The sequence below is a fragment of the Podarcis cretensis genome (assembly GCF_951804945.1).
Source record: "Podarcis cretensis genome assembly, chromosome: 11".
Lineage (NCBI taxonomy): Eukaryota > Metazoa > Chordata > Lepidosauria > Squamata > Lacertidae > Podarcis > Podarcis cretensis.
The window spans coordinates 38,686,519-38,701,919 of record NC_137180.1 but is presented as its reverse complement, the minus strand read 5'-3'; the positions used below and the strand labels follow the sequence as shown (position 1 = coordinate 38,701,919).

The following is a 15,401-nucleotide window of genomic DNA, read 5'->3' as shown; positions in this document are numbered from 1 at the left end:
CCCCCAGCCTATTTGGATCATATTGTATGTTATAGATCGAAGTGGGGAACTGTGGTCATCCAGATGTCGTTGAACTTCAACTTCTGTTAGTCCCAGCCAGCATGGACAAGGGATTGTCTATTTTCCAAGTCCTCTAGAAAACAGCTTAATTTGGCAGGCCTGATTCCAAAGTGAGCTGGTGAAGTTCACTTATAACTAATGTGACCTCACATTGTGCACAACTGACCCATATGCCTCTTTTTAAACCTGCTCAATTGATAGACTGCATGCTTTGCATCCATAAAGTACTTGGTGCAACTAGGAACTCTAATCGGGTATCAGGGCTGCTGGAGACCTTGGAGATCCATCACAGTGGAATTAGACAAAATGGAGCTAAAATAACAATTGGATGAAATGACTCCTGCTGCATCAGCCTCCTTTGTTCATAGCAGATAAACTGCAGCAAGTTGTCTAACTGGTGGTAGCTCAGTCAGTAGGGCGTGAGACTCTTAATCTCAGGGTTGTGGGTTTGAGCCCCATGTTCGGTAAAAAGATTCCAGCATTGCTAGATGGCCCCTTCCAACTTGACAATTCTATTATTCTATGATCATACAAATGCTAAAATAAAAGAAGGAGGAATAAGGACCCAATAATGGGGAATTAGGATGATGGATGGACTTCCAACTAGACCATTTGTTAAAAATGTGTGCCTCTTTAATTAGGTGTTGGATGCCCACTCATAGTGGGTGGTCTCTAAACTGGCAAAACTGCACCTCCTTGTTTGGCAGTCGATAGCAGATGGTGCAAAACATGCCATCTGGACACACCCTCATTCATGTTTTCTTCTTCAGCAGCTGAGTCTGAGATAATGATTTACTTAAAGACCACCTGGCATGAGTTGGTAGCTGAGCATCGATTTGAACCCAGGTTTCAGGCTTGCTTTGTAATCTACTGATCTAAATCAAACCTTTGCTCCCCTAAAGATTCGAAATGTACGCAGTGTATTCTGTATACGAGCAGCTTAGACTTATAGCTGTAGACAAATCTGCAAAGGGCATTAGAAAGGCTATGGAGACACAACTGGGACAAAGCTATTAAGAATGAAAACAGCTGTTGATACCCTGGGAAAGGATAATGCACGCAGGAAAAATTTGAACTTTCCAAAGCTCTTGGAAGTCTAATAACATTTGAATCCTAGGATTACTTGAACCATCCAGGGAAGATCCTCAGAACGTGTTAATTGTTTGTCATTGCGATGTGCTAGGCAACCTACCATGAAAACCCAAATGGTTCCTAAGAACCTCAAGGACCAAGATATTTCAGAGACATGAATGGAATGGCTGGGGTTTCATTTTTTAAAAAAAGAAGCTGTAATCATATTAAACTGGACGTGATCCATAAGGACTTGAACCAAGACAAGTCTGGTAGGAATGCCTTTATTATTGTTTGTACTGTGATAGCAGCTACAACAGTTTTGGACATATCCGCCCCGCCTCCCCAGTAACTCTCCTTCTGTACATGCACACACACACACACACACACACACACAGAGAGAGAGAGAGAGAGAGAGAGAGAGAGACTTATCCAGATATAATCACACCCAAAGAGCACAGAAATGGGCAGAAGCTGCTCCACATGCTTAGTGTCTGAGTGTGCATTAAATTGCCAATGCAGTCCTCTTGCTGGAATGTGCAATGCATTTGCAGCTACATGCACACAGATCTGGTAACAATACTGAGGTCAGCAAGGAGGGGAAATGTACAAGTTGCTTTGTTATCACCTTCAGCCACACAGACATTCATTTCAAATAAACAATGCTATAGCATTAAAATGGGCACACACACAAAGGTTATTTAACACAGTGTTATATATTCTGAGTCAACAATCCAGCTGAATACATTTGGGTCTGGACAGATAAGAACAATTCAAATTACCTATCAAAGTGGTGAATATTAATTCATTTGCTGCTGTGTTTTTCAGATATGCAGTCTTCTTCAATAGCATGTCCTGTAGTTCCCAAACTCTCCAAATCTGAGTACAGGTGGAACTAGTTGTAAACTACCATATACAATTCTCTTCTCCTCACCTCAAAAATTTGAGTATTGTAGAGTTGGGAAAACATTCAGAGAGGGGCAACCAAAATGATCAAGGGGGTGGAGCAACTTCCCTGTGAAGAAAGGTTGCAGAATTGGGGCCTTTTTAGTTTAGAGAAAAGGTGAAGATTTTTCCTGATTCCCTTTGCTTGCCTAGACGGAGGGGTGTATGTAGGGCTTTTTTTCCGGAACTCATTTCTGGCACCCGTCAGGTGGGCGCAATTGCCATTATAAGAGAACAAGGGAAGCATTCATGGTAAGTTCCGGCACCTCTTTTTCTAGAAAAAGTAGCACTGGGTGTATGAGTGTATGTAGAAACAAACCTAGTATGCAAAAGCTTTTGTTTTTTTAATTTGCATTTTATGCTCCTCCCACTTTTGCCTCTGACCCCGCCCACCACTGGGACGCTGTGGCCTCCAGAAGGTTGATCAGAACAGAAGGTTCAAGAAGGTTCCGCAGCCTTGCTCTGGCCTATAATCCCTTCCCCCTTACAAACCGAGGTCAACCTGACTGACGTACAGGAAGGAACTCTGTCTTTAGCCTGCCAAAGCTAACATTCACACAAAAAAGCGTGACGTTGATTTAACCGTACTTTGCCCTTGTCTGGGTGGTGAAACACTTGGTTGTCATACGACATCCTTCAATTTACACAGGCCTTTCGCCGGAATCGAGAGCACCCTTTCAGATCCTAACCTGGCGTGCAGATTATACCGTTCAGCTCTTGAGTTGACAAAGAATCCCTTCTGCTATTGGTTAGGCCAAGTGGGCAGGTGCTCAGCCTCTCAGGAAATGTCTGTGGCATGGACTTGATAAATGGCTTTCTCTTGCATGCTCAAAGATTGCCATATTTTGGTATGAATGATCGCCCACTTTACGTATCAGGAGTTTCTGAATACACATGGCAACAGGTGGGTCTGCATTGACTTAGCTCCAGCCCTGGGAAATGCACAATATATTGTCAACATGGATAGACAAGGACATGTTGTTCTTGCGCACTGCCAGTGACCTTTCTGCGGCAAAGGTAATGCACACAAGCTTAATTTCTCGCAGTTCTCGGCTTTTACGGAAAGATTCTAAGAGGCTCAGTTTTGAACAAGATTAAACATGTTCACAGCTGAAATCTAAATGGGTTCTGCATCGATGTTGAAATGGTGTGCTTAAACGCTGATCCCTAATGCAGCCTACGCGAGACCCACAGCAAATGTTCTCCCCAGCTGCTGCTCTTCCCATTAGCAGAACGGGGGAGAAGAATTAAGGAATCACCCTCGCAAAAGAATCTGTAGCCAAGGCTTCAGTAGCTGTCAGTTTGTAGGCGGAAGACTATAATAGATTGGAGAGCGACAGGAATTCTGAACTCAAGTCAGCTCCTCCAAACGCAACCATAATTTGGGGCACTCTTTATGTGTGCTGCCTTGGTTATATTTAGAGCCTCGCTTGCAATTCATTTTCAGGAAATTCTCAGCAGCCATGAGGGCTAGAACCTTGGGGGAAAAAATAAACTGAGTTGAGTGCCACATTGTTTTATTGGCAGTGCTGCATTTTGGCTGAAGCTGAAGTGAAGAGCATTGCTTCTTTGAGAGGTGAAGGGCAGCTTCCCAATGGCAGATTGTTGACACAATGGCAGATTGTATTCAGTGGCGGAGCTTCATGCTCCAGCACTGGGGGCGGAGAGCAGGTGGGGCTGGCTCATGTCCTGGGGGTGGGGCACCAAGCACGGGCGGGCGGGGCAGCCCCGATGGCACCCTGGGGATTGTGCTGCTGGGGGCGGTGTGCTCCCCCCGCACTCCTCTTCCTTCGCCAGTGATTGTATTCAACATTGCCTTAAGTTCAGATTTAAAATAGCGGGTGCTAATGCATGTGCGTGGATTGCAGTGCCGTTTGTTTGCTTGTTTTCTACACAAGATAGCAAAGATGGCAAAGGTGTACAACTAGCATTTGAAAACAAGTAAAAACACCTCATAACATCAAAACTGCATAAGGGAATTTCTAGCTTATTTCAGATATAGACCTTGGTGCTAAACATACTCCGGAGGAGGGGCTGCGTGTCTGTGGAATTAATAAAACCTACAGACACTATTAATTTCTACATGAAAACCACCCTCAAAACACACACACACACACACACATACACTTGACGTGAGAAGCCATTTAATCTGAACAATACTTTCTGTCCATTAGAAGCAATCCAACATTGTGTACCTGTTTTCATACGTCCATTCCATCATGTTCTGCAATGATCTGTGTAATTTTTTAAAAAAATACTTATCTGCATGGAAATTTGCATTTAACTGTATATTTTTGAATACATTTTCTTTCAAAACATGAATTTTTAAAGGCATTTGGATATTTTTGTGGGCAAGCAGGAGACTCCACCCCCCCCCCACATTATGGATGATTAGGGCAAATTTGCATTTGGAAAGACGGGTCTGTCTGTGGCCATCCTATCTTGTCTGGCCCTCAAGTAATGCAGGGTTAAGTGAAAGGTCAGGAGTCTGTGATAGATGCCTTTCAAACTACTTCAATTTCCTAAAACCCAAGGTAATGGTGGGGTGGAGTTAACAAATCAAAGGTCATGGCACAAGTGAAAGAGTAAAGTGCATAGCTGCAAATTGTCCAAACATCCAAGTGTCTACACTGGTATGTACTTAGTGTCATCTCCCCTTCCCCAAAATAAGTGTTTCCTGTTTGGAGTGTGAACCAATTCCGCAGAGGATGAATTAACACTTATCTATTAGGCCAGATAAGATAAAGCCCCTGTCTTTCCACCCCTGAAACCATCTGGGAGTCACCAAATCCTCAGAGCCCTTTTGTATACATTAGATTGGTGGCATGTTTAGCAGATGCTGATGGAGACATAACTCTACACCCATGTCCCAGCTTCCACGTCCCATGGTACTTACTGCCAGCAAATTGTGGTAGACCACTAAAAGGTAAAGGTAAAGGGACCCCTGACCATTAGGTCCTGTCGGGACCGACTCTGGGGTTACGGCGCTCATCTCGCTTTATTGGCCGAGGGAGCCGGCGTACAGCTTCCGGGTCATGTGGCCAGCAGGACTAAGCCACTTCTGGTGAACCAGAGCAGCGCACAGAAACGCCGTTTACCTTCCCGCCAGAGCAGTACCTATCTTTCTACTTGCACTTTGACGCGCTTTCAAACTGCTATATTGGCAGGAGCAGGGACCGAGCAACGGGAGCTCACCCCATCACGGTGATTTGAACCGCCGACCTTCTGATCGGCAAGTCCTAGGCTCTGTGCTTTAACCCACAGCGCCACCTGCGTCCCTACATATTGATTATTGCAAAGTCAATTGACAATCACACAGTTCACTGTTATGCCTAAGGGCCATTTCCTACTGACTCCAGAGCTGAGATGGAGGGGGGCGGGGAATGGTTCATTTCATGTTTTAATGTGAACCTACCTAATTCACACTTCCCAAAATAATACATGGACTGAAATCAAACTATGATTCAAAATCCACATTTCTCCAAACGTTGCATTGCAGCTTTCCAGTTAAATAATGTCCATATATTAGAGGAAGGCATACACAAGCACGCATAAGTGCATCATGTTGAATCATGTCTTGTTGCTCCCCTGGATCCGCCTTTGGACAGCCCTCCCTGGAGATGCCAGAGATTGAACATAGAACCTTCTGAATGTAGGTACCCCTAAGCTCTAGCCCTTCCCATGGAAGCATGCTGCAATGTGCTTGGCTTCAATCGGCTTCACTGCATTTTTATTCTGAACTGGATCAGGGCCAATATACAGCGAGTTGTTTTGTGCATGCCATCTGTCTATACATGATGTCCTCCATATGCTACAGCAGTGACTTGAGGTTAGGAGCTGGCATGCTACCAGTGCTTCAGAAAAGAAGCCCTGACTCTCCTTGCATCCACACAAAACACAGCTTCGGCGCACCAGCCTGCTCATGAAATGTTTTCCAGCTCTGGGATGCTTCAGAAATCTCTGGTGCCCAAGGCTATACTGTAGTGCCTTTAATTTGATATATCTGTTTCCCAACTAGTTGACCAAGAACACATTTCCTAGGCATGCTTCCCTGGTAGCAAGCCCCACTGAACACAGCAGAACTTGCTGTTAAGTAAACGCACATGAACTTGCATTCCATGACTGTGTTGAGTAGAATATAGTCCTGTTGATGCATTTCCCGCTGGTGCGCACTCCTCCCACAATTGTGAATTCCACATCCAATAATAATAATAATAATAATAATAATAATAATAATAATAATAATTTATTATTTATACCCCGCCCATCTGGCTGGGTTTCCCCAGCCACTCTGGGCGGCTTCCAACAAAACACTAAAATACAATAACCTAAACAGGGTTGCCTTTAGATGTCTTCTAAAAGTTTGGTAGTTATTTTTCTCTTTGACATCTGATGGGAGGGCGTTCCACAGGGTGGGTGCCACTACTGAGAAGGCCCTCTGCCTGGTTCCCTGTAACTTGGCTTCTCACAGCAAGGGAACTGCCAGAAGGCCCTCGGCGCTGGACCTCAGTGTTCAGGCAGAACGATGGGGTTGGAGACATTCCTTCAGGTATACTGGACCAAGGCCATTTAGGGCTTTAAAGGTCAGCACCAACACTTTGAATTGTGCTCAGAAACGTACTGGGAGCTAGTGTAGGTCTTTCAAGACCGGTGTTTCAAGACAGGTTAGATGCTCATCACTGTATGACTTTTAACAGATCAGAACTAGGCTGGGCTCCTTTTTATGCAGTTCAGCCTAGCAGGGCACATGCTTAGCATGTAGAAGGCTCCAGATTCAATCCTGACATCTCCAGGTAGGGTGGAGAAATCCTCATGTGTGAACCTGGGAGAGTTTCTTCCAGTCAGTGCCGATCAGACACGGAGAGCCTATGGCCCTCCAGATATCATTGAACTGAACTCCCATCATCCCAGACCATTGTTGGTGAGAGTTGGAGTCCAACAACGTATGTGGTGGGAGGGAGGGCACAGGTTCTCCATCCTTTCTGTAGACCAGTGTTTCCCAAACTTGGGTCTCCAGCTGTTTTCAGACTACAATTCCAATCACCCCTGACCACTGGCATTGCTAGCTAGGGATGTTGGGAGCTGTAGTCCAAAAGCAGCTGGAGACCCAAGTTCTGGAAACATTGCTGTAGACAATGCTGAGCTAGATAGAACTATTGAGCTGAGTTTGTATAAGGCACTTGCCTACAAACAGGGCAGTGAACTCCTCTGCTACTGTGCTGAGCTGCATATCCAGTTCAAGCTCTGTGCCTGCCTTTCCCCCCTAACTAAAACAATTTTAAGAGGTACTAATCCCTTCCCCCATAACCTTAACTATACAAGAAGGAAGCACACATCATTTACAGACAGGTTTGTCACCTCCTTTCCTGGACATCTCTAGTTTTTACCGTAACTGGTGTGTTTTTTTACTGGTTTTTTTTTAACTTAAACAGTAAAAAACTGACATTAAAGGCTGCATTTACAGCTTATCTCATCACCAACTGCTGCACTGGTCCCCATTAACAACTTTATTATTCAATGACGAGTCACTATTTAGTACTGAATGCAAATTAGTTAACTCAGAACAGTGGGCAAAGTATATAAAAATTATGGGATGCTCCCCAAGGCTACAGTTCCTGGTCTCGCCTTGAAAAGGTACCCTTGCTTCTGCTAAAGATAAAAGACAAAGCAGTTAAGCAGAATATAGTCATTGGGGAGCAGAGAAGTGCTGTACATTCCTAGAAAAGGGTTCTTACCAACATGCCAGCTCCAAGTGTCATGAAGCCATGGCTCACCTTTCTGGTATGCCTCTTTCCCAGGGTTGGCTGAGTGAGCAACCTTCCTTAGGATACTATTACCTGGCAGATGTACTTCTGTATTTTTACCAGACTGGGCAGAAGATCAGATGGAGCACCATTTGAATTTTCGGCCACCAACATCACAGGTATTTGGGCTGTCTCTGATACTTCCTCTTTTAGCTGAAGGACACCCTACTGGCTCTTTTAATATGATAAAGTATGATACTTAAATCTTTGTTTGATATATTATTAGGACTTGCTTTTAACCTTCCTACCTCTTTCATTAGGGACACGGGTGGCGCTGTGGGTTAAACCACAGAGCCTAGGACTTGCTGATCAGAAGGTCGGCAGTTCGAATCCCCGCGATGGGGTGAGCTCCCGTTGCTCGGTCCCAGCTCCTGCCAACCTAGCAGTTCGAAAGCACGTCAAAGTGCAAGTAGATAAATAGGTAGCGCTCTGGCAGGAAGGTAAACGGCGTTTCCGTGCACTGCTCTGGTTCGCCAGAGGCGACTTAGTCATGCAGGCCACATGACCCGGAAGCTGTACGCCGGCTACCTCGGCCAATAAAGCGAGATGAGCGCTGCAACCCCAGAGTCGGTCACGACTGGACCTAATGGTCAGGGGTCCCTTTACCCTTTACCTTTTACCTCCTTCATTAGGAAAACAAAAACTTGTTCTTGGATTCATTGTCCTCAGACAAGAAATACTATAATCCTACCATATATATATATATATATATATATATATATATATATACATACATACATTCAGGTTCCCTCTAAAGCAGGGGTGGCCAACTAGACGTGGCTGGGCTCCAGCTGCCATTGTCCCTGGCCATTGGCCATGCTGACTGTAGCTGACGAAAGTTGGGAGCCCAACATGTGGATGGCCGCAGGCTTAAATAAAGTGATTTAACTGCCTAGGAAAAGAAGGGAAGTTACTATTTACTCCGCTTCAGCTAATGTGGAGTGTAGCAGCGCAATAGTTAAGCTGGTGACATTAAAAATGAAAACAAAACAAAAAACCATAATCCTGATCAAGTTTGAATTATGTCAGGTGCTATTCTGCCTCTTAGCATACACTCCAGGGGGTGGAGAAAGCAGTAACGTTTGGATTTGTGTAGGACAGCCAACAAACTTGGGATGGCCCTGATTTTAGTCCAGATATTCAAAGACACAATTTATACGGTGTCCCCCTAGTGCTTAAAAGGTGTTGCACATAATAAGACAAGGCACTATTTCAGTAACGCCTTGCTCGAAAGAGATTTTTAAAAATCGCTATGACAATCATTTCCCATCTCCCAAGGAGGGTGAGAGCTGCAATTTATGCTCCCAAAGACTACCTTTTTCTTAAAGCTCTTAAGGAACATTTTCAGTAATAATGGCTGATTTAGATAGATTCCCAAGGTGCTGGATCATTGCTGATGACATTAATGGTTTAAGGCTCCCTGAATGTTGATTGATTGCCGTAATCTGCTGAAACTATTTCAGGACATAGATTTATTATTATTAAGCCTATAAAATGGTGTCAGGGTCAAAGCAAGCTGATGATTTGTTTTGTGATGCAGACATTATACAGGAGCAGATGAAATCTTTTAATAAATGTGAAATGCAGGCGAGAACAATGTTTCATCTTCTTTCGTTGGACAAATCTGTGGCCGGCTAATACAGATTACAGCAGCGCAGGGAGAGTGCATTTCAACTAAGGATGCTCATGGAAAATAACCTTCAAGCACCAAACAAGCTCTGAGCTTTGTTTAACAGTAGCACTTCACTTAGAATATAGACACCTCTTGGGGGGTCTTGCTCCATGGGCAAGTCTATAGTATGAAAGCACAAGATGGAACAAACTTGCTAGAGCTAAACAGAGTTGTGGTTGATTGGAAGAACTATAGGAATTCCATGCTACCTCCAGGTCTATAAGTTGGTTATAAGGTGAGGCTCATCACCTCAGTTGCATGCGGTGCCTTTTACCAGGTTAAACACCTCATCTGCTGCAGCCAATGTAGGATGATCCTTTAGGGCCACTGGATCACAGCCTTGCTGTGAAAACTTGTCAAACTTTTTTTTTTAACTCCAGCCCTCAAAAAATCTCAACTCTCTCATATTCTACACACACTTTATACATCTGTCTGAACTCGGAGCAGCTCTGCAAGCATTCTTGTTAATGTACAGTTCTCTGACCAACCAGGCCTCTGCAGTACTCAGCCAGTCCTAAACCAAAAACACATCTCTGGCAAAGAGATCCCTCCTGTGTGTCTCTAAGCAGGTAAACCATGTGGCTGTTCAAACTGCCTGAAAGTTAGACCTGCATGAAAAGCTTGCCTGATTTGTTGCTATGAGGGCTAACCAGCAGCATTCATGCTGGCATATTAGGGCTACATCAAAGGGCAGTCCAAACATGCTCAGAGCTCACCTCAAAGCACATTCTTTGTAGCTCGTTGGGAGAAGGGTGTGTCTGCTAATTAAGAGAGAACAGCAATGGACTGAATGCATGAGCATCTTTCTAGAGAATCTAGACCATCTTTTTTAAAAAAGAAAGAAAGAAAAGAGAAGCCTAAATCATTTACCGTTATTTTTCAGAATGAGAGTGGTTTGGGTGGGTGGCTTCTGTAGATGCTGCAACCTTCCCTACTTAAATTGTTGGAATTGTAGGGTTTCTAGGGGCCAAGTATAAACTTCCTTTGACTTCCAGGCTTTTTAGCTCTGTGCAGTTGCAAAGCCCCCAACACTTTGAAGCCCAAATGCAGGATCCCATTTTCCCAGACGCCATCTTCCCATTTTTTTATTGTGAGAGCACGGCAGCCATTTTGGTTGCCACAATCTAGTGTGATTTTGCACTGTGGTTGTCCCTCCCCCAGCACTTTTTGAGCCACAGCGCCCAAAAACACATGTTTGGGGGCATCATGCAAGATCACAATCCTTTAAAAAGTGCATTTTCAAGGGGATTGCACCACAAAATTGCACAAGATCACGGTGACCAAAATGGCCACTGTCTTCTCATAATAAAAATCTGGTTTTTCTGTGACACTTGTGGGGTATGCATTTGCATCTTCAATATGTAAACCATTGGTCCTGTTGGTCACTTTCTAGCCTTCTGTCTTTAGTTTTGTTTTAGTTTTTGAATGTTTTAATCACTTGGTTTTTTTAAAATGCAAAATATTCTAGATTGCCAGATGGCAAGTAATGTAACAAAATCTTTGAAATAAGTCAATAGCCAAACACACTAATCTAATTTGCTTAATATTAAAACCCAAAGTGCTTTGACCAAATCTGACTTTAAAAAATAATTTGTTTCCCCTCCCAGTATCTCTCACATTTTCTTTTTAAAGGCAAAAAAGCCCCATCTCCCCACTCCCACCCCAAAATAATGATAAAACAAGGATAGGGGTTACAGGCCAATGTGACAGAGGAAGAGATCATTATTCCCCAGGGTGGGGGGAAGGAAAACTTGAAAGGCCAGAACTGAAACTTGCACAGGCAAAAACAAACAAACAAACAAACAAAAAACCCTACATAAGCAAAAAGATTGCAGCTGGTGCCTAAGATGATGGGGAAGATCTGCTTAAAGGTTGGTCACATTTCCAAGCAAATGCAGAACTTCAGAGAACAAAAGGCCTTCACACTCAAAGTGACAGACAGTCTTTTCTTGGTGCAGTGAATACAGTACAGTCTGAAGGAAAGTTACAGGAAACATAGGATACCAGGTCAGCCAGATAATGCCACTAATCCAGTATTCTTTCTTTCTGGCCCTGAATCTCTGAGATAGCAAGCAGGGGTCTTTCAAATCTCCTGCTACTGGAAATATTTTTAGACCAGCTTTCATCAACCTGGTGCCCTCTAGATCAGCTTCTCTCCCCAGATGTTCTTGAACTACAACTCCCATCATCCCTGACCACTGGCGAAGCTGGCTAGGAATGATGGGAGTGGTAGTCCCACAGCATGCAGAGACCCAAGGTTGAGAAAGGCTAATCAAAATATTTTGGAGTACAACTTCTAGTACACCCAGACGTTGTAGTCCAAAACATCTGGAGGGCACCAGGTTGGCAAAGGTTCGTTAGACAGATACCATAGATTGTCCTTGTAGGGGGGGTGTGTGTGTGAATCTGAACTTATTCTATGGTTTATTACTGTAGATCATGGCATAAGTAAGAAGATTGGCATTACTAAACATGGTGACCCTCCATTATGAACTTTCTTGAACCCTGGTACCAGTCTAATCTCAAAGCATGCCCTGGAAGGCATTCATAAAATATCTTGAGTTCCTCACACCTCGTAAAAGTCAGCACATGTAAATCAAGTTGCCAGTAAACTCTGTTTAACACCTGAATGGATGACATCAAGATAATGGTGAGATAATTTTAAGACAGGAGGCGGGCAAAGGATGGCCAGGTTTAGTCAATTGCTCTCTGGGAACATATTCTTTCAACCTTTTGTTAAGCAAAACACATGGTAGCAGGCAGGAAACTCTGGGATAAAATGAGATGGGGGACACTTGGCTTGCCAGTAGTACATGTGAAAAGGATCTAGGAGTCTTAGTAGATCACAAGTTGAACATGAGTCAACAGTGTGAAGAAGAAACAAAAATGGAAATCCGGAATTGGAAGAAAATGTAGGAATAAAATAAGCTTCACATGCAGGGTCTAAAATGGCAGGACACGCAATTTGCCTGGGATACAAATTAGCCTAGGCAAGCAGGCAGCCTGATTTTATGAGAAAGTGAAATTCCAAAAAGAACATATTAGTGTGCTATTTTGCTAAATTGCAAACATATAAATAACATTAGATTTGTACAACAATTGAACATGTAGCAAGAACGCTCCTTGCTACAGCAAATCAACTATAATTATTTCCTAAGAAAATAAAGGGCTGATTAGAAAAGAGAAAACAGGAGGGTATTAAATGGTGGTTACTCAGCAAAAGCCTCACTCCTTGCCAGTTAATGACCCAGAGCCAAGTAAATAACAGAAAGCATGTTCAAGTTGCATTGAAAACTGTGGGACTGGATATAAGTTATAAGCTCTGGTCACGATCTGGCAGGATGTTCTCCTATGCAAGTCCAGTTAAAAGGAACGGAAGCAGCTCTCTGCATTTGAATGGAGCAAGCACAGGAGCATCAAATGTGATTCATTTCAGTGGAATTTAAGCAAGGATATATTTTCTTCCAGTTGCACCCACAGAATTAGATTTATTTCAGTATATATTCAAAGGCCGCATCAAGACATACTATGGTGGAATCTACAAACATATTTAAAAAGGGGGGAAAAACGCTGTGAAAATGCTTTATTTTAAAACCTTTTGAAAAATACACTGAATTTTGCATAGCTCATTGTCCCTATCTAGTGCCACATTTGTGTACTGCACTTTACAACACATTTAAAACATTTTATAGCTGGGTCCTACGAGGTTTATTATAATACATGGCAAAAAGTTAGATTAGCTGAGTGATGGGCAAATTTACCCAGACTCTGTTCAGATTGGTAGCAGTGGAGAATACTGGGGGTGGGGGGGATTGAGAGAGGCAGAACTTTAAATTCACTATTTCAGTAGACATTTTGGATTTTGGATTCCTCACGGGGCACAAAAATGTAGGAGGTTCACACCGCTGCAGGAGATGGATTTCTCACAGACACCCTATGAAAAGTATGAGGGACACTCTACAGATGCTCTGGTGCTCCCAGTGCAGTCATATCCACCAGGGCCCAAGAGTGAGGAGAAGATCACACTTTAGTGGGACCAAGGGACCCAAGAGCCCAGTCCAGGCTGCAACCCCACTGCAATGAGGGGAGCAAAATGAGGCTCAATCAATAGGAGATCTTTGAGGATATTTATGGAAGGTTATTCCCCTGTATCTACATATGCTCAGTCCCTGGCATCTCTGTAGGACTGCGAGAGAAGCCTTTCTGGAACCCCGAAGAGTCACTGCCAATCTGTGTCAACAATGTGGTGTTAGATGTGTCTGTGGTCCAACTCAGTATAAGGCAACTTCCTGGGTTCTTTTGATGCTCATACCAGCAAAAGAATGCTCTCATAACACCATTAAGTTCAGAATCTAACTGCACCACAGTGTCACCTAACAGCCCTGTGATGGGAAGTGGAAACTTACTCCCATAGATCCTGCTGGCCTTGCATACCAAACCTGTCTTAAACCATGCCCATTTTTTTAGCCTCCTCCTCCTCCTCCTCCTCCTCCTCCCCCCAGGTTTGACTGTGGTTCTTCAAGGCAGCCAGCATCAGTATGGAAAAAACTCTATAGGTAGCTATTGTCACTTCGACAAATGGATGAAAACTAGTCTCTGAATCTCTTCTCGTTCTTCCTTCATGCTGCATTTCCTGAGAATTCTTTGTGGTGAATGGATTGGCACTGCTTAGACCAACGAGGAAATCCCCCCCTTTTTTCACAGCATCTGTAAACAATTAACAGGAATGCTAGCAAAAGCTCCGCTCAAAAGGGTGCTGTTCTTACAGAGTTATCGTGGAATTATGTCTTTGTGTAGTGTAATCTCTATGAAGTGCCCTTGGGCAGGAAGCCATAGTAAGCAAGCTGGTGAGTTCATGATATCTCCTTATCTAACAGGTTTGCCTAAGTAACATGTACCTGCAAGGTCTCTAGGATTTTAGGGTGGTTGTTGTTTTTTGCTTTTTTTAAACTTACTGAACTCAATGGATATTGTACCAGCTCTCCTGCTTTCAGAATACTTGATGTTTACTTTCATCTTACTGCTATTTCATCTTACTGCTATTTCACATAACTGATCACATGACACAGTACACACACACCATTTGAATGCTCCAACTACCACACAATTGCACTCATTTCATACGCTAGCAAGGTTATGCTTAAAATTCTACAAGGCAGGCTTAAGCAGTATGTGGACCGAGAACTCCCAGAAGTGCAAGCTGGATTTCGAAGGGGCAGAGGAACCAGAGACCAAATTGCAAACATGCACTGGATTATGGAGAAAGCTAGAGAGTTCCAGAAAGACATCTACTTCTGCTTCATTGACTATGCAAAAGCCTTTGACTGTGTCGACCACAGCAAACTATGGCAAGTTCTTAAAGAAATGGGAGTGCCTGATCACCTCATCTGTCTCCTGAGAAATCTCTATGTGGGACAAGAAGCTACAGTTAGAACTGGATATGGAACAACTGATTGGTTCAAAATTGGGAAAGGAGTACGGCAAGGCTGCATATTGTCTCCCTGCTTATTTAACTTATATGCAGAATTCATCATGCGAAAGGCTGGGCTGGATGAATCCCAAGCCAGAATTAAGATTGCCGGAAGAAATATCAACAACCTCAGATATACAGATGACACAACCTTGATGGCAGAAAGTGAGGAGGAATTAAAGAACCTTTTAATGAGGGTGAAAGAGGAGAGCACAAAATATGGTCTGAAGCTCAACATCAAAAAAACGAAGATCATGGCCACTGGGCCCATCACCTCCTGGCAAATAGAAGAAATGGAGGCAGTGAGAGATTTTACTTTCTTGGGCTCCATGATCACTGCAGATGGTGACAGCAGTCACGAAATTAAAAGACGCCTGCT

The 15,401-nt window shown here is 43.5% G+C and overlaps 1 long non-coding RNA gene across 1 annotated transcript; it reads left to right on the top strand.

The window, feature by feature from the left end:
• The first annotated feature begins 5,667 nt into the window (after nucleotides 1–5,667).
• Nucleotides 5,668–14,570, top strand: LOC307227129. Its single transcript, XR_013843821.1, has 2 exons — nucleotides 5,668–5,728; nucleotides 14,055–14,570. It is a non-coding gene; the product is annotated as an uncharacterized lncRNA (long non-coding RNA).
• Nucleotides 14,571–15,401: the final 831 nt, after the last annotated feature.